The sequence below is a fragment of the Macaca nemestrina genome, chromosome 2 (genome assembly GCF_043159975.1).
Source record: "Macaca nemestrina isolate mMacNem1 chromosome 2, mMacNem.hap1, whole genome shotgun sequence".
In the NCBI taxonomy this organism is placed as follows: domain Eukaryota; kingdom Metazoa; phylum Chordata; class Mammalia; order Primates; family Cercopithecidae; genus Macaca; species Macaca nemestrina.
The window spans coordinates 85,742,378-85,766,179 of record NC_092126.1 but is presented as its reverse complement, the minus strand read 5'-3'; the positions used below and the strand labels follow the sequence as shown (position 1 = coordinate 85,766,179).

The 23,802-nt window shown below is 33.8% G+C and overlaps 1 protein-coding gene across 2 annotated transcripts in view; it reads left to right on the top strand.

The window, feature by feature from the left end:
* Positions 1–23,802, top strand: part of LOC105465595 (spermatogenesis associated 16) — a 264,722-nt gene that overhangs the window by 99,750 nt on the left and 141,170 nt on the right. The window lies entirely within an intron of this gene.

Here is a 23,802-nt window from a genome sequence, read left to right as displayed (position 1 = left end):
AGGGAAAATAGACCTCACCGAGCACCTCAGGTACTCAGTTGAGCCCCAGAAAGATCATACTGCAATAATAAGGACCATACCTACCAAAAGGACCGCAGCTTAAGATTAAATTCAAAGAAAAAATAGGCCTGTCCTAACAAAAAATACAACTAAGCTTAATAAGAACAAGAGTATCGGCCGGGCACGGTGGCTCAAGCCTGTAATCCCAGCACTTTGGGAGGCCGAGACGGGCGGATCACGAGGTCAGGAGATCGAGACCATCCTGGTTAACACGGTGAAACCCCGTCTCTACTAAAAAAAAAAAATACAAAAAACTAGCCGGCCGAGGTGGCGGACGCCTGTAGTCCCAGCTACTCGGGAGGCGGAGGCAGGAGAATGGCGTGAACCCGGAAGGCGGAGCTTGCAGTGAGCTGAGATCCGGCCACTGCACTCCAGCCTGGGTGACAGCGCGAGACTCCGTCTCAAAAAAAAAAAAAAAAAAAAAAAGAACAAGAGTATCTGCCATTGCATTCTCTCACAGGGGGAAAAAACAAAAACAAAAACAAAAAAACCTCAACATCTTAACATATTTTTCAGGAAATATGTCATAATCCAGATTCCCCACAAAGTCTCACCCAAAATATCCAGCATAAAGTTAAAAATTACCACACATGCAAAGAAGTAGGAAAATGAGACTTAAGACAATAAGTAGTCCATAGAAATAGACTTCAAGATGTAGAACCAGATATAGATCTTCGAGACCCAGATGTAGAACTGGCAAACAAGGATTTCAACAAACCTACGAAAATACGTTCAAGGATCTTAAGGTAAAAATAGTTATAATGAGTGAAGAGATGAGAATCCCAACAAAGAAACAGAAGCTATAGGAAGAACCAAATGGAGATTTAGCATAGATGAATAAAATATCTGAAATTTAAAATGCACGAATTTATTACTTTAACATCAGTTTGGAGAATGCTAAAGAAAAGACTAATGAAGCTGAAGACAGACCAATAGAAATTACCCACTGTAAAGACAAGAGATAGACAATAAAAGATTTTTAAAAAATTAACCAACGGCTCAGTGACCTGTCCTCAGGGATAGTAACAAGAAATCTAACATACATGTAATTGAAGTCTCAGAGAAAGAGGAAAGAGAAAATAGGATGCACTATACATTAAACATAAAAGGTTATTTTTAATGCTCACTTTTCCTATGCTATTATCAAAGTAGATTTTAAGAGAAGGTGTACTACTAGAGATGAAAATAAGACTCAATTAAAATTTCAAAAATTTTAAAATCTTATAGAGCTTGTTCTCTAACCATAATGGAATTAAATTAGAAATCAGTTTAAGAGTAAGATTCCCAGAAAATCCCTTAAAATACTTGGAAATTAAACCATACCCATCTAAGTAACTCACGGCTCAAAACATAAGAAAATTAAACAAACAAAGGCATAGATTTGAATCCCTGTTTTATCACTTACTAGCTTTGACTTTCATAATTAACTTCCCTTTACCTCTGTTTTCTCTTCTTTAAATATGAGTAAACTGCTTAAAAACATTCCTGAATCTCAAAACCTACCAGGCTTGTGTTTATTATAATCCCACCACCAAAAGCAAATACGGGTAATTCTCATTGGTATTAGAAATAAGCTCTATATTTTCATAAAGGAGACTATTATTTTTTAAATACCCTTCTGCCTGTAATCCCAGCACTTTGGGAGACTGAGGTGGGAGGATCACCTGAGGTCAGGAGTTTGAGACCAGACTGGCCAACATGATGAAATCCCATCTCTACTAAAAATACAAAATTAGCCAGGTGTGGTGGCACATGCCTGTAGTCCCAGCTGCTTGGGAGGCTGAGACAGGAGAATGGCTTGAACCCGGGAGGTGGAGACTGTAGTGAGCTGAGATGGCGCCACTGCATTCTAGTCTGGGGGAGAATTCTGTCTCAAAAATAAATAAATAAATAAATAAATAAAACACCCTTCTGGACATAACATACTCAATAAAGTAGACAATTAGAAAACTATGAAAATACAACTTTTGGGATATCATCAATCACAATTTTGGGGATAATTATGGTCAAACATCATATTCACTTAAAGCATTACAGATACTCATGAGTTTTAGAAAGAATTGATTCATAGTAGAAGTAATAGGAAATTTGCAAATTTCTTACAGATACCAAGAAATGAGATATTTTAAATACAATGCTCTCTTCCTTACCAGAACTAAGAGTTGAAAATTTGGCCACTAAAGGTAACACATAAATAACATTAGATAAAATAATTCTCATGACCTTGGATGAACTTAAACAAAACTATAATATAGTAAAAGAATAGGGAACATTGCTGGTGCTAAAAACCATTGCTGGTGCCAGTTTCTTGATATGAACAAATGTATAGACTACTAAGTATTAGTGTTGATACTGCTTCTAGGGGACAATAATTGGGAACACAAAAGAAAAGGATGTAATCTTACCTGCATATATGTCTTAACACCTCACAATGTCTTGCTTTGGGAAAACATATGAGTGGTTGTTTTGATGATATTGCCATTCATTTCTGAAAGACATTACATTATCCATACTCATTTTCATGAACCCTTAAAAGAAAGACTCAACGAAGAGAATGTTTATTCTTACTTATCTCCTTCTGTGATTCATAGATTACTGGTTGTTTCTTCCAATTAAATGAAACAAACACAGTCTCTGTGTGTGTGCCCATGTGTGCATGAGTTTATGTTCGTATGGGCTTTCAAATGTGAAGAAAATAAAAGAAAATCCTGGCATTGCTATTTTAAAAGCATTCCTGAATCTGGTTGGTCTTTTTGCAAGTTAGGCAGTTTGCCTCCTTGAGAAGTCAGGAGAAATAAAAATGCTATATGGATCATTAGTACTTTATGTCTCTTGCTATTGTATTCCCATGAAAATAAATCCACCTATAAAAAGATCCATTCTCTGAAGATCACATTAAACATTCCAACTCATCCTTTAAACCCTAAAAAAATATAAAAAGGATGCTAATTTTTGTGAAAGGGCAAAGATTATACCTCTTTTGTTTCTACTGTAGGGAACAACTATTATGCAACACCTTTCTGCAGCGCAAAGCTGACTACATCAAGAAGTAGTTCTCAAGCAGGAACAAGAACAAGCATCCATTGAACACCCACCATGTGGCAGGTGGAAACTGGGCCCTTCATAAGCTATCTCACTTAGTTCTTCCACTAACTTCCTGAGAAGGTTTTCTTATTACCATTTCCCTGGCAAATAAACTACATCCCAGCAAACCTATGACATTATGGTCACTATTCCTCCTCCAAAAATTCTAGTTGTCATGTCATTTCATCGTGACAATGATGAAAATCATACCACCTTTAAAATCTGGAGGACTTCCCTTGCAGGTTACAGTAGCATTGAGAAATACTAGACATTGTCTTTGAAATCATAGAATGCAGATTTCAGCTACCACTTCACTCACTGGGTTGTAAAGCCTTGCTTTCGTCATGTGTGATTTGTGAATAATAACATTTAGCAAGTCTATTTTACAATATTGACACAACACAACTTTTAAATCATGAGACTCTACTAACATACGTCCACTTTCTTCCCCTTTCTTATACCTGAAATCCTCCCTCTTCTTTGTGATTATCATATGAATTAGTAAAATAGCCTAGCAGGGTAAATACATAGACTGACTTGTATAAAAAGTAAGAAAAATGATAATGAGGATTAAAGCAAATAAATTCCAGAAAATAATTAAATATAACTATATATTATCCAAATAAAAATGGCTAAGTTTCTAAGGGTCATCATTTGTTTCTCTTAATATGAACACAAGAAACGGGATCCAGATGGCTAAGACATCTAATTAGAGGTTTCTTTACTAAAGAAGAAAAGGAGGAGGAAGAAGAGAAGAAGGAGGTCAGGGGGTGGAGGAGGAAGACAACAATGACTATGTATAATAAGAGAGGAAAATGTAAAGACATAGCAAAGACAGAGAAAAACAGATTAGTCCCCTCTTGAGCTTTTAATCACAGGCATGTTCTGGAGATGGATCAGATTCCCTAAGGAGCCTTCCAAATTGCACAAGTGTGATAAAGGGATCATATTCTGTTTATTTTAAATACACTCACCACCTTTTAAATGCGTCTATTGATCATTTTTTTATTTTAACATAGCTTGCAATTATTAATTAAAATAGCTCTGCCTACAGCGCTCCTGTATTGCCTCTATGACACTTTCCCATGCCTACCACAGCTCTTCACCCAGACATTTTATCTTCTACCCTTATATTCAAGTTGACAGCAGTTTAGTTTATAATCATCTTGCTTGATGTTTTCTTTCTCATCTTAGTTTTCACTCTTTCTCTTCTTAAAATTTAACCTCATCTTATCCCTGAGGTCGGTGCCCACTTGGCATTTATCTTTCCCATTTACTCATGAATATGAAAATAGCTTATAAATGAGGAAACAATATATGCACTTAATGGAGTAGTATTGTTATGAAACAATGCATCTGTTGTTGGGGGACTCTTTAGAATGTGAATCTACTAGTTATTACTGATCTGTTCTTTGCTTTTGACTTCCATGCGGTCCTCAGAAAACAGATTAGGGTGTGCTAATGCACAGCTCCCATGCTGAGGACTGCCTTCGGGAGATGTTCATTTTGATACTTGAAGCTGGCAAGAAGGCTGCACAGGTACTCCTTGTGAGTGGGTTTATTCATGTTATTTTAGGATGATTCTTTTATATTTGTTTTTCACTTTCTAATATATCAGCTCTAAAATCCATTCTAATGAGTTGAACAAGTCATTTAGCCTTTCTGCAAACTCTTTCTCTGTAATTCTCACTGGGGCATTAAAAACATTCATGTACTTAAGATTTTAAAAGTTCTAAAACATGTAAGTGGTGTGTCCTGGGGTTTAAAAAAAAAAAAAAGTTCTAGATTGTCAAGGATTAACTCTATAATTACAAATAAAGAGAGAAGTTGTAAGATTCCTTGTACTACAGGGAAACAAACTTCAGAAATCAAAGACCTGAGTTTGAATCCGTGCAAAATTGCTGGCGAGCCTTGACTTTCTCAAGTCACATAATTGCCCTTAGCCTCAATTTCTGGATTTCTAAACATAAGATCATGACAATATCTTCCTCAACACTTGTGAAAGGGGTCAGATGATATTACAGATGTGAAAATGTTTTACAAATGGAAAATTTCTGTGCAAATTTCATCCTTAATGTCACCTTTGTGACATTTCAAACACCTCAGGTGACCAGCCTGAAATTTTACGAGTCTAGAATCACGAACTTCTTTTCCTGAGCACATTTGCTCTATTTAGCACAGTGAGTGGCTGGTCTATTTAATGCTTATCAACAAGGAGAAAACTATTTTGATGGTCCCCATGGGGACATGTCTGTTTTTAGCCTCCCAATTTGTTGCCTCTACATGCAAAATATTTCCAGACAAGTGGTGAAAAACTGAAATAGGTAAGGACCAACACTAAAACTGAGAAATTCTAGGGAAACATAGAGAGCTGATGAATACTAGATACCCAAAAATATTTTAAAAGATTAGCTTAGAGGAAAACTGGAAGACTACCCACATTTCCAAATTTAACCAGCCCAGTTTTAAGGAACTAAAACTCATTCCCACTGAATCTGCCTCACCCAGGCTATACTGTAAAACTGATGTTTGTGTCTTGTTCTCAAGGCAACTTCCCTCAATGTTTTTTTGCCCTAATAGTCTTTTCTGGGACATTTGGCGTGGAGAAGTCACTATATAGGCTATTACATACAAGGTTACAAGTAGCAAGAGACAAACCAGTCTTTATTGGAGATAAAAAAAAAAAAAAAGACTCAGATGCCAACCCCTACTCATTTTATAACTCTTGCCAGCCTATGCCTGATATTTAAAATTTTCTCCCTTTCCAGATAGAAATCCCTTGTTGAATATGCATGACTCACTCTCATGCTAGTAGTTTACCTTTGAAGAGCGGATGACCTTACAAACAGACACCACTCTGCTATCCCTTTGACTTTTCACATTTCAATAATGTGTATTTTACGGATACGAATATTTTTTAGGATATTCCATACATATTCTACATTACTGACAACATAGCATTAGCCTTAACAGGCATTTTGCAAATCCTGTGGTTATACTGTTATTGCTGTATTTCCTCAAACCATTCCTCATTTTCTTTTCTGTTGCTATGGCAAGAATTCCTCATATTCATCCTCTCTTGGGCTTGTGACCTTTTCTCATTTCTTGTTGAAGTCTGAAGAGCAGCCATATGTTAAGTTATAACACCTTTAGTTTGAGAAGAAATGTCTCCTTGGTGGCACTGTCTATAACTTTGCTCACAGGTTATAGATATGACATACACCTTTCTTATGATTCTTTCTCACTGGGGAAAGTGCAGACCACATACCTTTCCTGGCTCACCTAGGCAAAATAATTTTGTAATTGGATAGAAATATTCTTATGTTATTACCAGTTATTAAACTTTTACTAGCAAATATGACCTTGACACAGAAGACAGTTGAATTCAAAGCAGTGTTTGATTTTTGAATGCTTAACAATGAGAAATTAGCAGATGAAAGAAATATATACTTTACATTTAACCTTATCATTTTGCTTTGTTTTTAGACTTCTAGTTCCTATAAGTTTTCCTTGTGGAATCTGTTCAACACATACAGGCTCTGGGAAAGTAGTTCTTGGTTTTTGTGGAAAGAAAATAATGTGAAAATAACATCGAGAAGTCACATGTACGTACCCAAAAAAGGCAGAGAGGGTATTTTCATCTTAGGAAGGAGGGCAAAAGGATGGTGTAATATAATGCAAATTATCCAACAAGTATGTTCCATGTGCTTCTTCATCTTCATTCTTCATTCTTCATACAGCCTTCATCCAAATTTTGACTATTTACTTATATAGTGATCCTCAAACTTGGAGGATTTTACCATATTTTTAAACATTATATAATTTTATATTTTAATGTTGTTATATTTTTAAACATTATTAAAGATACCAAAGGGTTTTTGCTTATGTGAGTCTCATCTATAAATATTTGCCATATAGAAATGACAACTTAGAAATTAAAATATATTTATTTACTCATTCACTTCAAAATGATAATCCCATTACATGTTAACGTAAATAAATATTTAGTGAAAAAAATAACTGCAATATTTTTAAACATGCATGAAAGCAATAACATTGTCTGACATTCTGCAAGAGTGATTTCATAAAAGGAAGCTGAGTGCTCATATCTGATCCTGCATTCAATCTATTATAATATGGTTGACATATATTAACAACATTCAATGTCACACAAGGTATGCAGCTAGACAATGAAAGACAATTTGAATAGTCTTTTCAGATAATTTTGAATATTCTTCTTTGATACTACACCAAGACTTGACAAGTGTTAGTTTCTTAATGATTAATTGCAATATGGATTCTGAAACCATATCAATTCAACGTGGTACTCTGTAACATTAAAAGCCATTAGTTCATCTTATACTTTGATTGGATTGTCTATCCATTCTTGAGTTAGTAATATCGCCTGTTGGTCATTTCGAAAATATGCAGATTTCCAAACGTTGACACATTTCATTATGCAAAACCAAATGTTTAAATCGCAGTTGTTAATATCGCCAACCTCATCAGAAAATCTTAGAGCATTGGGTGACTGTCAAGCTCACAGTGACAGATGTAAGTTTTCCAAAATACTAATTTTTGCTTGAAAGCTCAAACTTTTATCACTAGCAATATATACTGTCAGTTGTGTTCCTTTAAGTGTTCCTTTAAGTGACAGGCACACATTTCATTTTTTAGAAAATGTCTGCCAAATTTAAAGTCTGATAATCATAATTTGTTCATCATTCTTCCAAGAAAAATATAGTGTTCCATAAAAACAGTGGCTAAATCAGCTCACAAATGTAAACAATGGCACAAGGGCAGAAGTGCTTCTCCCCAAGACAGCTATTACATTTTGGTATGCAGAAGAAGTGCTTGATGCATACTTCTTACATCATCCTACCAAATCTTAAAGAGACATGTACTCAAGGATTGAAATTTATTAAAATATATATATAGAGAGAGAGAGAGAGGCTGAGTGCCCATAATGGTAAAGAATACACTCAATGAATACTAGAACAGTTTGGTATCACCTGTTTGCTTCCTGCAAAGAAGCCAGCTGTTTTCCCCACCATGCTTTTGCAACATTGGTGCAAATGTCAATACAGTGAAAAGGGAAAATAATTTCTTAATATTATTATGAAAATTGACTTCATGAGCCCCTGAAAATGTCAATGAACCTATAGAAAATTTGCAGGCCGCACGTTGAGAATCACTCTACTTTTTCACAGAATCCTTAGCATTCTCCCAGCAATTGGATTTTTCATCAGAACAGTTGCAATAGTTGTCTTCTTTAAAAGTGTTTCCATCATGTGCTTTCTTAGTAATCCCTGAAGCATTAGTAGTTTCTTTCATAAAATTAAAAATCCTTTCACTAATGAACAGCCCTTAATAGACTCCCACCTTCCCCAATGGTCAATTTATTGCTTTAGCCAAGCTAATTTACCTGGCGGTTGTTAATACGGCTTACCATCCTCTATCACCAAGTCATTTCTGAGCCTTTCTCCCAATGTGAATTTTCTACCTTCCTTCCCTTGATGAGACTATTTCAAAAGCAACTCGAAACTCACTTTCTTTGGATTTTTTTCCAGATTAACCCTTTTTACCTTTTAAATTGTCCTATCATTGGAAATCCCCTTTCTAAACCTTTTATTTTTTCCGTCTCCCTTGCAAGCATCCCACAGTTTAACTGTTTCAAGTTTTGATGTGTTGTTTACTGGTTATGTATGTATTTTTATTATTTCCCTCAACTAGGTTAATACTTTTAGTTGAGGGCTAGTCAGTTAGTATCCAACGTAACATTTTCAACAAAAACAACACAATATATGCTGTTGTCGTTATATTCACAGAAATGGCAGCACTACTAAAAATATCTGGAAAGCGTATTCTTTCCAAAGTAATGTGCTGTGACACTCTATTTGGTGCAAGTCACAACAGGTTGAGACTCAGTACAGTGAGCCAAAGAGGACAGAATGTCAAAATGGGAGATTTAATCATCTTTGTCAATAAAGAAAGGAGTGTGTATTACAAAGAAAAAACATTAATATATTCATTTATAATATTAGTAATTAGTAGATTTCCCTAATTGGAATCACTTAAAGAAATGGTAATTTGATGTATAACTAAACATTGAATCCAGTATTGATATAATTCCCATATCAAAGTCCATAGCCAATTCAAATTTTGACTTCAAACTTGCAAACTATAGTATATAACCTGGTGGTTTAGCTGGGCTGGACATTATCTACATAAACACAATGTCCATTGTGGAACTCCCACTAATTCTGTTAATTTAGCAAAGGAAAATCAGAGACAATATTTAGAAGTCCTACAATGTCATAAAGCATAGGAATAACAATCAATATTTCTCTTTTGGTAAAAGGGCTACAAAGGACTTAGTAGGTAAAATATTGTTATCTGGATATAATTTAATACTTCCACAGATCAAAAAATTATGATGTTAATATGGGTAATTTTAATACCTGATATACAAGTGGTCTTGATTTTTCTGTCAAACATCCCTCTAATTCTAAAACTCTAACATCAAAAATCCCTCTAGTTTTCAGACTGTAAAAGAAATAAGGGTATGATTTTATTATCCAGTAAAATTACATAATGAAATTCAATATACTATATTTCAGTTCATTTTTAAAATTCTTGTATAATTTGCTATGTGAAGGCAGCATAAAAAATAATAGAATGCAGACAGACACTTACTTCCATACAATAAGGCTACTCAAAATATTAGTTTAAGTATGTTTTTACCTTTCTGGCTCTTTTCTTTAAAACCTGAACAGTGACTGGAACATGGTTTACACTCAAAAATTGTTGCTGAATGAATCATAAGTAATTTCCAACAGGTAGAACAGAGGGAAGTGTATTCATTATACCTTTCAAACTAATCATTCTAAAATACATCTCGGCCCGGCGCAGCGACTCACTCCTGTAATCCCAGCTCTCTGGGGGGCTGAGGCAGGCAGATCACTTGAGGTCAGGAGTTCAAGATCAGCCTGGCCAACATAGTGAAATCCATCTCTACTAAAAATACAGAAATTAGCCAGGCGTGGTGGTGCATACTTGTAGTCCCAGCTACCTGGGAGGCTGAGGCAGGAGAATTGCTTAAACTTGGGAGGCAGAGGTTGCAGAGAGCCAAGATAATGCCACTGCACTTCAGCCTGGGTGCCAGAGTGAGACTCTGCCCCCCCAAAAAAATAAAATAAAATAAAACAAAATAAAATAAACCTCACCCAAGTAACACAGCAAATGGCAAAAAACATGTGAAACTCAACACACCGCTCTTGAACCACCATCACCAATCCTCCACCCTCCCTCCAGTATTAGACAGACAGATGTGTAGGGCCTCACATCTACATCTTTGGTTTCTGAACTTTGATAGCTTTTCTACAAGAGAGCTGATAGCTGATATTTTGGTTCACAGACTCCAAAAGATAATAGGGCCAACACTGTATTATTTTTTAAGAGAAAATGTCAAGAACGAAAAATGAAAATGTCAAAAGATAGGTTGATATACTGTATTACTTAAAGACTATTTTGTTGGGAGAACTGACCAAGTAATTTACTAACAGCTTTTACCAAACAGACTCGGGATTACAATGTAGATGAAAAAATAAACGGGAATTTATTTCACGTTCACTCTATCCAGGCATTTGACAGATAAAAGAAAAAATGGAAAGACACAGTCTACAAAGATGAGGAACTTTTTTCAGATTTTCAAATTATAAAAAAAAAAAAATTGGGGGAAATTGTTTTCAAATGCCCTACTTACCTATCTCTATGCTGTTATTACATTAACTGCCTTTTGTTCCTGATCACATCTGCCTAACGTAGAAACTGTAAGATTCTGTATATTTGATGTTCAACTGGGATACAGGCACAGAAGTTGGTGGAGGGTGATCCTTGATACATTCAGGTCACAAGAGATGTAGATCTCATTAGTGAACCTTAGGTATGATTAGGTTCTCTGGAAGCTCCTGAGGAAATGTTGTTCAGCCACTTTATTAACATTGATTTATTCTGTAAATATTTATTGAATGCCTATTCTGTGTCAGTCATTTACTTAGGTGCTGAATATATAAAGGTGAATGATAATAGTGAGTATTACTTCCCATTGTGGAGAAGTCTGCAGTGGATAAAGAGTAATTAACTGAGTAAGAAAGTCAAAGAAATGTAGAAAAAATAAATGTTCTCCATTGCTCAAGAAGGCATTTCACTGCATGCTTCTAAAGATCCAGTAATCATACTTATTTTTGATGGTTATTTGATGCATGTTAACTGATAATACTCCTTTGGATGAAGAACATGGAAGACTTGAAGCCCTAGGAGACTCCCTTCTAAAGGTTCTTATTTTTTGGTATAGATGATCCATTAAATGTATTATTTGAATCCCCCACTGTAATATTATAAATTCTGTCTTCCTAAACAAGGTAATATCATACTCAAATTTCAGAGTAAAATATACTTGAACATAGATCCTGATGATTTTTAGTGTGTTTTCATTGCTAGCTCTACAAAGAAGATAGAGAATATAATATTTCTTTCTGACTACATACTTTTCAATGTTGTGACAATATAGCAAATCTTTTAAGTAATTATTTCATAAATTATTTGTCATGTCAAGAAATAGGTGTTTGTTGTTCACTTGAGATAATTCTGTAATTTAATATTTTTCACATTTAACTAGTTGTAGAATTAATTGCAATTTAGGGGGTAAAACATGAAAGATAATATTTGAGTTGTTTTCTGTTTGACTTCTCTAAACCTCATTTTCTTCTGCTGTGCCACATACATGCTGAGATTTCAAGTAATATTTGAGAATGATTTCTTGTTATTTCCCTGAAGTTAGGTTTTACTTTCATGCTTTTGCAAAAACATACTTTGCTAGTGTTTTGGCAGAGCTAGATGCTTTGTTTGACAATAATCTATGGTAATTTTCTTATTTCAAAATCTAACACCTTTATTTCTAATTTTATGCTCTAATACTTTATAAAGTAGTTCTTTTTCTCCAATGTAAATTAAATTGGGTTATTCCATTTTTCTATCTTGATTATCTGTTGAAGATATTTAAACTGCATGAGCGTTTTAATTCTTTTCAATAAGCAGAGGACTATTATACTTCATTTTAGTTTTAATTTAATTCTAACGATCAATCTTTTGTAGCAAGTCAGTTGACCAAATAAGACAAAACTACTAAGATTTCATTGAATCTCTGTATAGTGACAGCACTGTTGCATAAGTTTTCTTTCTATTCTCATTTTTTACTTACCCCAGAATTTAAGTTACTAGATTGAGATTTAGTACTATGCCAACAGCCCATGTTTAAAGAAGCTGTAAGAAGCAACAATATGGAACACTTGCTGATTTTTCTGTAAATCTGTTACTGAGAATACAGATTGTTACATTATAGGGCATCTTTGGATAAGCTCATCTTTCTGATTATAGCCCAAGAAATACTTGAGATGAACAACTGCTTGTTTAATACTGGCTATGTGACCCTCTTTTCATTAGCTACCTGCAAATTTAGATGTGTAGTCCATCTCAATCAAACTTTTAGGATCTTAAGATGTAATATTTGTACACTACCCTCATCCAGCCTTCATCTTAACTATCTCTACTTTTAATCTTGCTTCCACATTCAGTTATTTTTGTTGTCATTTTAACTGTGGTAAAATACACATAACATAAAATGTACGATCTTACCCAGTGTTAAGTGTACAGTTCAATTGTGTTAAGTACTTTCACATTGTGCAAGCAATCTCCAGAACTCTTCTAATCTTGCAAAACTAAAAGTCTATGCCCATTAAATAACAAATCCCTATTCCCCTTTCCTCCTGTCCCCTGGCAATCACCATTCTACTTCCTGTCTCCATAAATTTGACTACTCCAGGTACCTCATAAAAATGGAAGCATATAGTATTTCTCTTTTTGTATCTGACTTATTTCACAAAGTGTAACGTCTGAAATACATTCATGTTGTAGCATGTGTCTTAATTTCCTTGCTTTATAACGCTGAAGAGTATTCCATTGTATGTTAGGTACCATGTTTTGTTAATCCATTCATCCATGAATGGACGTTGGGCTGCTTCTACCTTTTGATTATTATGAATAATGCTGCTTTGAACATGGGGATACAAATGCTTCTTGGAGACTCTGATTTCAATTATTTTAGGTATATACACAGGAGTGGAATTGCTGGTTCATGTAGTAATTCTATTTTTAACTTTTTGAGGAACTTTCATACTTTGTTCCACAGTGGGTGCATTGTTTTACAATCCCACAAACAGTGCACAAGCATTCTAATTTCTCCACATTCTTGCCAACGCTTTTTCTTTCTGATTTTTTATAGTGGCTATTCTAATGGGTGTGAGATGGTATCTCATGGTGGTTTTGGTTTGAATTTCCCTAACAGTTAGTGATGTAAACATCTTTTCATATGCTTATTGGCCCTTGGTATATCATCTTTGAAAAAATGTCTATTAAAGTTCTTTGTCCATTTTTAACAGGGTTACCTTTTAAATTGTTGTTGACTCAAAGGAGTTTCTTATATGTTCTAGATATTAACCCTGTGTCAGATATATGATTTGCAAATATTTTCTCCCATTCTGTGGGTTGCTGCATTACACTGTTTATATTGTCCTTTGACGAATAGAAGTTTTTAATTTTGATACAGTCCGATTTGTGTATTTTTATTTGTTTCCTGTGAGTTATTTTTACTTTCATTTAATTTCATAAGTATTTTATAAACTACCTTAATCCCTTCCTAGGACAGAAGATAGATAGATAGATAGATAGATAGATAGATAGATAGATAGATAGATAGATAGTAACCACTGTCTCTTCAATATTAGGCATCCTGTCACTTACCTGTGATATCTTAATTTTCCCATTGTTATGAATGTTTTTCAAATTTATTAATGGCATGAATATAACAAACAGGTCCTACACATCTGAACAAAAGCTATCCATAGTTTCTGAATGTGGTGGCATGCACCTGTGGTCCCAGCTACTAAGGCTGAGGCTGCAGTAAACCATGATCACACCATTGCACTCTAGCCTTAGCAACAGAGCAAAACCCTGTATAAAAATAAAAATCAAAATCTATCCTTGTGGGGAGACAATTACCCGTGTGTATAGCATTTTTGCATATCTTATGACCAAGGCACTGACTGGTCTTTGCTCCAGACTATCTTTTCAAAGATGGTTGTATGGAAAACAGCCTTGAAAGAAAAGACAAGTCTTGTTACAGCCTTGCCAGATGTGGTGCTTCCCCTTAGAGCAAAAGATAGGCAAGCTTAGAGCCCATCACAAAATATTCACATTCCCTAAACTCATATTTTTCTCATGTGGTACAACCTACTGCATGTGAAGGTGTCACCTGACCTTCCTTTCATCACCATCTGGGATCTATAGTTCAGAGAACCGGTAAAAAAAAAAAAAAAAAAAAAGAATTAAAAAAACCTCTGATTACTGTTATTGCTGTGAACAATAAACTGTCCTTTGTCTCTGACCCTGGAGGCTCATATCTTCTACCAGCTTCCATAAAACTGTTTCAAGCTAACTTGTTAGTTTGCAAGTAGGGAAAAAAATCTCAGGCTCTTCGCGGTGCTGGATACTGCATTATAAGAAATTTTTGTGAATATACTTCAAAGTCATTTAGCCTAATCTCCCACTCAGTGAGGAATTTCTTCTACATGTCCTGACAGATGGCATTCTAAATATCATTTAAATGTTTCCAGTAAAAGGAAACTCTCCTGAAAGCCTGTTGCATCACTGGTTGGTAAGTTCCCTCTTATGTTGAACTGAGCTATTTGTAGCATTATAACTGGTTTTTGCCTGGCCTCATCTGATATTACATTGAATAATTCTTCTATATTCCGTATGGAAGGACTTAGTATTTGAATGTATTTACTGTGGCTCCGACTGATATTATTTTACTCTCTAAGCATATTTATTTCATTCCATATTCTTCACACACACTGTTTTCCAGATCACTCATTCTAGATACCCTCCGATATGGCAATGATCTTCACAGATGCTCAGAACTATAGATGAATTCAAGGGACTATATGACTAAGGCACAATTCAGTGAAAACACCACTTATTATTTGAAAATAATGCGCTATATTGATTTAGCACAATTTTATGTGCAATTTTTGTAGTTCTATTATATTATCATATCATTTAGCTTGCAGTTAGTTAAAATATTCAGATTTTTTCCATGTGATCAAACTCAAGCCATGATTATCTTTATAAAATGATTGTTTATACTTTATAACATAAGATTTTTTATTTTTAAACAGTCCATATTATTTTAAATTTTGCTTCTGTCATCAGTTATATGAGTTCCTGTTTCAGTAAAATTTATGCCATTTGAAAATTTTATCGACATCTTTTCAATTTCTTAATCTTAGTTCACTAATGAAAATAAGGTCCACAAAAAGGGCTAAAGACATTTCATTAGATTCCTTATTTCATAATAACACAGGCCATACTTACATAGCATTAATCAGTTATTCAATTGGTTATAATCTACGGAATGACGCCATTATCCAGCATAAATGTCACCATCTTGTCTATAAAGTTATCACGATTTGCTGAAATTAAAACATTCCTTGTTCCTGACTTTCTCTAGATCTGCCACCTATTTCTATTTTAAGAATGTCAGCAAGTTATTAGAAGAATAAGAGGAATGTTTTCTCGGGAGGATAAAAAAATCATTACTTTGCTAACAGTTAGACAAGATAATGGTAACTAGACAGGCATCTTTGCCTAAATAAGAAATTGAAAAAAGAAAGAAAGAAGAAAGAAGGAAAGAAAGAAAAATTCCTTCCCTAATTCCTAGTCTCATATAAAGCTAAAGTCTGAAGTGCCTGGGGTAGTGATAGCAGACATTCACATTCTCAGCACCCAGGCAAAAATCCATAGCTTCTGATTGAGAAGTAGAAGCAAAACATACGCCTCTGGGGAAGAAGTCAGAAATTATCCTGCCCCCATAGCCACTGAAGGAAGGGTAAAGCATAAACCCTATGCTGTGGGGAAGAGATAAAAAGAGATAGAAACCACTCTTGGGCCCGGGGAAGATACCAAGAGGAGTTCTGCTACCATTAGACAAGAAGCAGAAAACACTCTCTAAAATGAGACCAACCACATGTTCAATGCAGGGTTCGCCTGCTATGAGGAAGAGTCCCAGAATGAGGAGGAAAAGGAGAGAGAGAGAATGGGACAGAGATAAAAAAACAAGAATTTTCCAAAATTAAAGGGAAAACAATAAAATTCAAGTCCAAGAAGCTTAGAGAATTCTGAGGGAAGTAAAACAAGACAAAACAACAGCAACAACAACAACAAAAAAATGGTACTGGAGGTGACAAGCAGTACAACAACCAAAGAAAATAAACAAATGTTATGGGCTGGAAAGAAAGAAGTAAGTCATCTTTATTTGCAAAAGATGTAGTCATCTACGTAGAAAATCCCAAAGTATTTTTGGAAACACTTTTGGAACTAATAATTAAGCTTAGTTGTATGATGTAGCAGAATACAAGGTCAACATAAGAAATCAATTATGTTTCTATAAATTAGCAATGAACAATCAGAATTGAAATTTTAAAATCATTGCCAATTATAAGGGCAACAAAAAATGTCAAATGTTTGGAATAAATCTAATGAAGTTTGTGTAAGATTTTCCTGCTGAAAACTACAAAACATTGATGAGAAATTAAATAAAGCCTTAATTATGGAGAAAAGTGCTATATTTATTGAGCAGATGACTCAATATTATTGTCAATAGATCCTATAGTTTTCTATAGACTTATCAAAACCCAGCAGACATTTAACCAATTAACAGGCTACTTTCTTAAATGTAAATGGAAAAGTACAGAATTTCAATGAGCCCAAACAATGTTAGGGGGAAAAAAAAGAACAAAGTTGGGAGGACTTAAACTACCTGATTTAAAGGTTTATTATAAATCTATAATAGTCAAGACTGTAATAATGGCATAGGATAGACAAATAAATCAACAGAACAGAATACTCCATTCAGAAATTGACTCGCACATATATGGTTAATTGATTTTTGATAATCGTGTCAAGGTTATTCAATAGAGAAAGAATAGTCTTTTCAATTAGTGGTGCCAGGAAAATTGTAGATTTATAATATAAGCAAAAATAAAATGTCTTTATCTTTACTTCACACCATAAATGAATTCAACTCAAATAGTTTATAAATGTTAAAACTATCAAACTTTTTGAAGAAAATAGGAAAGAAATTCTTTGTCACCTCGGATTAAGTGAAATTTTCTTAAATAGTATATTTTAAAGGTATAAACGGTAAAAGAAAAACAGTTGATAAGTTGGACATCATCAAAAATCTGCTCTTCAAAAGAAACTATTGAGAATATTAAAGGACAAGCCACAGACTCAGAGAAAACTATTTGCAGTATATGTATCTTACAAAGAATTTGCATCCAAAATACATAAAGAACTCTTACAACACAATAATAAGGAAACAAACTGCCCAGTTTTTTAAAATGGCAAAAGATTAACAAGGACTTCACAAAAGAATATATACAAATGGCCAATAACCACATGAAAAGATCCTCAGCATCTTTAGTTACTAGGGGAATGCAAACTAAAGCCACAATGAGATACCATCTACACCTATTACAGTCGCTAAAACTTTAAACACACACATGCATACATGCTGATCATACCAGTTCTGGGGAGGATGCAAAGCAACTGGAACTTTCATGCACTGTTGGTGAGAATGCAGGGTAGTACAACCGCTTTGGAAAGACGTTTAGGAGTTTCTTACAAAGTTGAGCATATGCTTAGACTAGGACCCAATATTCTCAATCCCCGGTATTTTACCATAAGAAACGGAAGTTTATATCAAAAGATTTATATATGAATGTTTACAGCAACAGAAACAAAAGAATGTTCATCAGTTGGTGAATGAATAAAGAAATTGTGGAAAATGCTAATAGTTAAGCAGTAAAAGGAAGCAAACTATTGATACATATAATAATATGGATGAATCTCAAAACCATTATTCTAAATGAAAGAAGCCTTACATATAGGGTATATACTATATTACTCCATTTACATGGTATTCTAGAGAAGGTAAAACTATAAAGTTGGAAAATAGATCCGTGGTTGCCAGGAACTGGGCATAAGGGAAGAAAACTGATTAAAAAGGAAAGTGAGAGAACTGTTTAGCATCGTTGTAAATTTCTGTATCTCTGTTGTGTTGATGGCTATGTATTTGTCAAAACAGACCAAACCATACACTTTTAAAAAGTGAATATGACTATATATAAATTAAAACTGACTTAAATAAAAATATGTTGGAAAAAATTTAACTTTCTGAGAAGTATTACAGAACATGAATATAAACAATAAGAATATTGCCTTTGAAAACAAGCTGGGTTTAAAATGGTAATAATCACCATTAAAATTTACTTCTCAAAAGACTTTCCAAGGAATTTGAATGAAGTAAAGGTGTCTAGAAGTTTTATTTAAATCATTAAAAATTTAACGTTATCTCCAGTGATTTCAGACTAACAATACCTTAGAAATGAATATATTACTTCTTCTACATACCATTAAAATATTTTTAACACTGAACCATTTATTAATTTTGATATATATCAGAAGAAGAAATTGTACAAGATATTCTCTATTTACATTGTAATAAAATGGGAAATTATGAGTAAAAGTTATATGAAAAAAACCCTTTTGAAATTCAACAATGCTGTCCTAAATAATTCTTTATAGAGGAATTAAAATCTATAATTAGAGACTAGGAGAGAAAACTATAACAAGAATAAAATATACTCTTTCGTTCTTAAGGATATGGTCAAAGCTAAAATTAGTTTAAAAATTCAAACCTCTAAATGCTTTCTTTAAAAAGAAAATATGAATTTTCTACATGTCAAGAATAAGAGAAATAATAAAAATAAATTTCAGAGAGGACAAATATTGATTAATAAGTATAAAAACAGAAATGAATAAATCAAAAGACAAAAAGTAGAATTAATAGCTAAACCTAATATAAGTTCAATTGAAAAGACAAAATATAAAACCTCTAGCAACTTAATTTTAGTATACTATTTCATAAAATTCATAGTATTATTTTTTAAATGAATTTTTATATTGTTCACTTCCTATCCTGGATATAGTTTTATTTTATTATTCACTTTCTCAATCCTTGGCTTTAGTATTCTGTATTAATTTTAATACTTTTTTTTGAATCACTAATTAACCTAATTCATCAATACAAAAGATCAAAGGAAAGTCCACAAGATCATTTTGATAGATTCAAAGAATATTTTTAAAAATTATTTACTTCTGGTAACTCTTGGAAAATAATGCATAGAATGATACTTCTTTTTTTCTTAAATTGATCGATAATAATAATTATCAATGAAATATTGAAACACCCTTAGCTCACCTCACTTATCTAAATTATTTTACTGAAAAAATTAGCCTATGTAGTAAGAGAAAAAAATAGTTATAAATATTGAAAAGCAGTAACCAAACATTATTATTTGCAGATGATGTAAATAAAATTAAATTATTTCAATATTAAGTTATAAGGATACAAAATAAATATTTTTAAAAATACATGTTTAAACGCTATGCTATCAATAAGAGTTTGGAAAATATAATAGAAAAAATCCCATACCTATTGTGCATACATGTAGTGTTTCTCAAATCTTAATGTGCATACAGATCAACTAAGAATCTTGTTAAAATGTGATTCAGTAAGTTTGAGGTAGGAATCAAGATTTCACATTTTTAGTAAACTCCCAGGTGCTGATGCTGATAATACTCACAGTAATATATATATTTATTCTATACATTTTATATAGTTCTTAAGCCTTAAAATTCTACATGAGAATATATAGGCAAATAGGTATGTGTATATACATAGATTTGTGAATATAGACATATTGACATATATTCTCACACAGAATTTTTAAACTTAAGAATTAACAAAAAATTAGTAAAACTTCTATTTTAAAAAAAAGTTAAAATATTACAAGAAATTAGTAAAACTTCTATTTAAAAAAAAGTTTAAAATATTACTGGGAGACACAAAAGAATATTTGAATAAAGAAGAGAAATGCCACATTCCTGGAGGGGAAGAAAATAATATAAAAATGTCTATTCTTCCTAAATTTTAATCTAATGCCTTTAGTTTAATACCAATAAAAATCACCAAATGATGTTTTTGTAGCTGGAAGAAATAAAAATTATAAAGTTCAACAGGAAGAATAAATATGCCATATTAACCAACAAATGTATTCACAAAGAGGACATTAGGTAGTTGTTTCCCTTCTGGAAATTAAAATCTATTGTAAAATAAAGATAATTAGGACATTTTCTGTCACAGAATTATTCAGATCAAAAGCATGGGCTACAAAGCCCAGCCGTAGACCCAAGTGTACATATGATCTTAGTGTATAATAAGGATGGCATATCAGATCATGATAGAAGGATGGATTATTTATCAAGCGAATTGGGAAACCTGAGTTGATTACCAAAATAGACTTATATTCCAGCCTCACCACTGTACAAATTTAGGACTTAATAAAATACTCCCCCACCCCCGGCCACACACACACACACATACATCAAATCATGTGAACTGTAATATAAAAGATAAATTGTAAAGTATCCACAAGTAGAAATCATAAAAAGCACAAGATTTACCACAGGTAACAAATTTGTTTTAAAAATAAGCTTTCATCTATTATAATACATATTATTTTACAGGATCCCATTGTTTTAGAATGGGGTGAATCAATGGAGTAAGCAATCATTGCCCATTACTGACTCTTTTTCTTTTGACTAAAATTCAATGACATGTATCATTTAGTTAGTCTCTAACATATTTCTTCTTTTTTACCAAAAGCCCTATCAGCATAGCTAAATCAGAGTTTTTCCTCTGTGATAAAATCAGACCAATCAGCTCTGAGATTGTTCTCTGATTACAATTGTAGTTTTTTGTTTTTTGGTTTTTGTTTTCACTGTAACTGCAGTGAGATTGTCCATTTTGGTCACAGGCTGCCTCCTGCAGTTTTCCAAATGGCATCAAATGACAAATGATTAAGAACTTTTCAAAAGACAGATCATCATTTCCCCTACAAGTTGCACACGACGTAAAATATATCTTTAAAAGCATATGTCATTTTAGAAAGCATCAATAAATGAATAAAAGTATAAAAGCTAGGCTTTACAACTGCCTCTAGCATTTCCTTGTCAAATATCTAACAGGCGCATACGATAAGCACGCAGTGAATACTGCAATAATTATAAAAGTCACAAATAATAAATTGCCAAATAAAATATTTCATCTCAAATCACCAAATATTCTTTTTTAATTACACTTTCAGGGTAGAGACTGGATCTGGGTCTTCCTTGGGTTCCTCTCATGAAGCCACGAATCATGTGGTTTAGGGCAGAGTGGTGTTATGGTTATAAGAACCTAGTCCTGTCTAGCGATAGTGATTTCTAAACTCATGTCCTCTACTTGCATTTTTTCCACACCATACTGAGGACTTATAATTACAAGCAATTTTTTTAAAATTCCAATCTTTTTATAAATCACACTGTAATGGTTCCAGTAGTGTCAACCTCACTAGCCGTCACCACTCACAAAAATCTTCTCTGCCTACATCCAAAGCAAGTGTGATGCCTTCTCCCCTCTCTCCTCTCTCTCTTTTGATAAGCTCTTCCTTCACTACCCCTCCTTCCCACCACACCTCATCCTTCTCTCCAATCTAATCTACTTTTGTCAGAAGAACTTGTCTGACAGAGCAAGATTCTTGGAGAATAGCTCAGCAAAGCGAAAGCATTGCATCATAGGCAAAGAGAGGCCAAAGACTGGAAACATCCATTCAGTAAGGATTTTGTCCATCAAATTTGTAGATGCTAACTAAATATGCATGAGTGAATAAAGTAATAGGGGAGTACACCACATAGACTTGTGGAAGAAATAAATAAATAAAGTAATAGAGGAGAATTAGCTATCATGTGGAAGAAAATTGTCAGAATCAGAAAACTCAGTCCCTGGACAGCACTCTGCTTCAGCTACTCTGACTTACCTTTACAAAATTGCTTGCTTCAGTAGGGACAAAATATATAAACATGATTTTCAAACATTCTCTTTTTCTGAAGTAATAAAAAGTATTCATGGTAAGTATTAGTATTATAGTTTTGATATTAGTAGTATAGTATTGATGTTGTCTTGATATTAAATGAACCCATGTGATCGTTTTAAAATTTCCGACATTTTAATCAGAATACACCAGAGCAAACAATCTGTGTTCTGGAGGGATTAATATATTCATTTGCAAAAATCTTTGTCATGGAGTACCGTAAAACCTCATTAACTAAGACCCTTCTAATTCAGAAATCACCATAGGAAAGGCAGTGTGGTATAATACAATGCTGTGTGGCTAGACATGGAGAACCAATAAACTTAAGACAGCTCTTTAACTAGTTATGCATGATTTTAGAAAGTTCCCTTTTCCTCTGCTTTCTGCTCATTTGTGTTTGCAGTGAGCTAATTTATACAATCGATCCATCTCATCATCATACAATTCTATGATTATCCATAAGCCAGATAGATTTTGTTTCTACTTTATTCTTTTTATATGCAATGTTTCAGGGACTGGAATTATTTTTGTCTGTATGTTTTTAATGTGGAATACCTGAAGAGCCCTGAGAGGTCACACGAGTTTCCTAAATTTGGGCAATTATGATTATGTACATTTTTCTGGACACAGGTTCAGACTTTTTATCTGGTTCCGAAAGCTCTGTATGCCTCTCAAAAAAAAGGTTAAGAACCACTTACTTTAATAATGAACTAATTCCAAGTGATTCCCATCAACTTGTAAAAACAGGCTCACAAAATGTTGCTTAATAATCATGTGTTGGTTCTGTAACATTCTGTAGCCCACATTGATAAATACAGTAGAAGCTACATTTCGAACTTTCACTAATGGCTGGGTCCCCATTTGGTGATAGGGCATGGACTGCATCCAGCTAGTTGACCCTGTTATATCAAAAACCTTGAACAACACCTACCCATAATAGGCTCTCAATGAAGCAAGGAAGTGAAAGGTCTACCCCTTTATCTCTAGGAGAAGAAGGCAGCTAGGGTGATCATTTCACATCTAGGTTTGGATTGAGATTCCAGAGCTCTGTGAGATGATGGAAGAATCAACAAGTAAGAACAGTTAGTTCATCTTATCTACAAGTCAAGTCTTGTCATTTCAGTCAAGAAAAAACAGAGGTCCAAAGTGAGGAAAGGCCTTAACAAAAGAGTCAAGACCAAGACTAGATCCCTTAACCAATGGTACAGGTCTTCTCTTACACCCAGCTGGAAGAAGACACAGAACCAATTAAGGAATTCAAATGAACACATCACCCCAATTCCAATTCCTTTTTTTTTGAGATGAAGTCTCGCTCTTGCCCCCCAGGCTGGAGTGCAGTGGCGCAATCTCGGCTCACTGCAACCTCTGCCTCCCGGGTCCAAGCGATTCTCCTGCTTCAGCCTCCCAAGTAGCTGAGATTACAGGCGCCTGCCATCATGCCTGGCTAATTTTTGTATTTTTAGTAGAGATGGGGTTTCACCATGTTGGCCAAACTGGTTTTGAA